We start from the raw sequence: 3,514 nt of genomic DNA on the forward strand, positions 1-3,514 counted from the left end.
TCATTACCAAAAAGCTGAAAACATTTCCATTTTGACGCATCGGCGGACTCCCCTGCGCATTGTAAATGTTCAAAACTATTGATTTACAACGGCCAACGAATTCCCCTTCAATATAAAACTCATTACTAAAAAGTTTAAAGCATTTCCATTTTCACGCATCGGTAAATGTCAAAACTATTGATTTTCAACGGTCAACAATTTTCCCTTCAATGTAAAACTCATTACTGAAAACTTGAAAACATTTACATTTTGACGCATCGGCGGACCCCCCTGCGCATTGTAAATGTTCAAAACTATTGATTTTCAACGGCCAACGAATTCCCCTTCAATATAAAACTCATTACTAAAAAGCTGAAAACATTTCCATTTTCACGCATCGGCGGACCCCCCTGCGCATTGTAAATGTTCAAAACTATTGATTTTCAACGGCCAACGAATTCCCCTTCAATATAAAACTCATTACCAAAAAGCTGAAAACATTTCCATTTTCACGCATCGGCAGACCCCCTGCGCATTGTAAATGTACAAAACTACTGATTTTCAACGGCCAACAACTTCTCCTTCAATATAAAACTCATTACTAAAAAGTTGAAAATATTTCCATTTTGACGCATCAGCGAATTGTAAATATACAAAACTATAGGTTTTCAATGGCCAACAACTTTCCTTTCAACGATACTATGTGACCGCTAACATTTTGCTTGCAGTCCTTTCCTATAGCAAGCGAAAAACGAACTGCCGCACATTCCAATCTTGCAAATATGAGCCATGAATGTCGTTCACTACATTCATTTTGAGCCGCTGCTATGAAATTTATTTGCAACAGTTCCAACGCAACGGATGATGCAAGTAAAACACACGGGCCATTCACATACATTCGCAACAGCTAGCGAACGAAACCCAACTACGGCAGCAAGCCGAATAACCGCACTTTCACGAACATGTAACAGGCACGATCAGCAGCACGAACGTTTTTGCTTTTCTCTCGTCCGTTTACATGCACAGCAGCCGAAGTCAAACTAGCAGTGGTGCTGTCGTATTGGTTTTTTTCCGAACTTTCGCTTAAAAATATCATTTGAAATGACCTCTTCCAGCCTTGATCGCAGGGGCGAGGGGAGGGTCGATATTTCGGATAATTATTGGCACTCTTATGTGTGGGATATGTGCCAGACAACATAAAGCGAGCCAACCATACTCCCTTAATATTACTGAAGGGCGTAACACTTGAAAGATCCGTTGATACACACACTAGCATCCACTGACGTTCGGCTCGTTCACGAACGACAGCATGCAGCAGCAGCCATCGGCCTCTTTCGATCGCCGACCACCAGATAGGTAAGATGTGTTCCCCCGTAGCCGATGTGCGGAGCGATTTCCCAAGTACGTGTTTGGCCAAACTCCACATTTGGCGATCCTGCCAGGAGACTCTTAAATTCTTAGCTTATTGTATTTCATTTCTCATCAGTTGGCTAGAAGGAAATCGCTCCGCACCAGATTAGATAAAAAAAGGAAAAAAGTTAATTTCAAGTATTCTCTCGTGAAATTACCGAGAACGGAAAATGGCGTGTTTCATTCCTGCTGCTGCATACAGGCGAAATAATTTGTGAAGGTTTAATTTGAAGTGCTAGTTCGCGATTTTCACCTAAGCCCGTTGCGAAGATTTTATTTTTTCGGCATCATTAAAAGTAGGAAGTGTATGTGAAGTTAAGCAAAAGCAATCGTGTGATGTATCCATTTGTCCAAACATCACAAAAAAAGGAAAGCAGTTGCAGGGTGCGTGTTGGGATAACCGCCACAAAAAAAATGAGACGCTTCTCTATGTGTGAAAAAAAAAACTGCAGCAAATGGATTCCTCCATGATGCTTGCAGTGTGTGTGCAATTGAGGTTACCACTGGGCGTATTGGAATAGCAAAAAAATATAGATTCAAACACCGGTCCCTACGTGCGTTCGGGATGACCACAGTAGGCGCGTTGGGATAACCGCCGCAAACAAATTGAGACGTTTTTCCTCTACGTGCGTTCGGGATGACCACAGTAGGCGCGTTGGGATAACCGTCTTGAAAATATTGCATGTGTGATCGGGATGACCACTTAGTACGCGTTTGAATAATTTTCGTGAAATGAAAATAGGCTAATTATGTGTGCGATTGAGAAGGCGTGTTGGGATAACCGCCAAGAAGGAATCGAATATTGAAGTATGTGTGATTGTGATAACGGCACACATCATAGCGTATCACAACAGCGCAAAATAAGTGCCAGCCATAAGTGTATAGGTTTGATTTAAAAAGAAAAAAAGTGAATGCGTCACCACAATTTGGTTCAATTATTTATTGCTATAGGTCGAAATTTGAATGTTTTTTTTCCATTTCCATGAGCTTAATTTGTGATATTGTATACTTATTGTGGAAGTAGTTTGATTAAAGCAAAGAATTAATTCCATAGCTCACTTGGGTGATAATATTGTCCGCGATATAAGTACATTGATAGGGCCGATTTCGTATATAACTTTGCAATGCTCATGAGTAATCATAGGCGGCTTTTGTTTTATATGAATTAGGATAATTGAAACACGAACAAAGAATGATTGGCTTGACATAAATTCTGCATCTGATACCATCTGTTTAAAAACTAAACGAAATCAAAATGAGCAGCGGAGGAAAATACGTTCTAGCTCCTGTGTACTCCACAGACTCGGAAGAAGATGATTTTGACGAACCAATCGCACTGTCTCCTGAGTCGGAGGACTCTGGGGTAACCGAACACGAGCAACCTGCGGTTAGCAAGCCTGAACACTCGTCGAGTGATCCGAATGCGACCGTTGACAGTGATGACGATGATACGAGCATGGTAGAAAGAGGATGTCACCAGATTCAACCGGTTCAGCAAAGTGTGTCTCTGGCAAGTGCCACTGAAGAGCCAGCCGTTCGCCGGACAGGCCATGAAAATACTGGATTGTTCGAACGAATGGATCAGTTTGAGCAGATGTTGAAGAACTTGACTTCTACGCTCACCACTAGCAAGCGGAGCTATCACGTTCCCGGTGAAGACGAAATTGAACGCAGCTGGGCAACAGCGCGGGCCGCAGTACCTCAAGATGGTTCATCGCAGATCATTCGATGGGACCATATCAACGCCTTTCCAAAGGGCATCCCGGCAAATAAGTTATGGGAAGCTTGGCACAAGTACATTGAGACTTTTGAAATCGCTGCATCGCTGGGAAACGCGTTCGACCAACCACGAAGAGCACAACTGTTATTCCTAGCCGTGGGGGAAGAGATGCAAGCCATAATTAGGGCAGCAAAGCTACGACCGAACCTGACGGAGGCAGATTGCTACACTAAATTTATCAGTAACATCGATTCACATCTGAAATCTATGACGGACACGAGCGCAGAACACGAGGCATTTTCTAATATGCACCAAGGTAAGGACGAGTCGATCATGAGTTTTCATGCCAGGCTGGTCGAGAAAGTTAGACTTTGCGGATATGGGTTTTTTGGACCAAGAGCGGTT

The sequence above is a fragment of the Topomyia yanbarensis genome, chromosome 2, assembly GCF_030247195.1.
Source record: "Topomyia yanbarensis strain Yona2022 chromosome 2, ASM3024719v1, whole genome shotgun sequence".
NCBI classification, from domain to species: domain Eukaryota; kingdom Metazoa; phylum Arthropoda; class Insecta; order Diptera; family Culicidae; genus Topomyia; species Topomyia yanbarensis.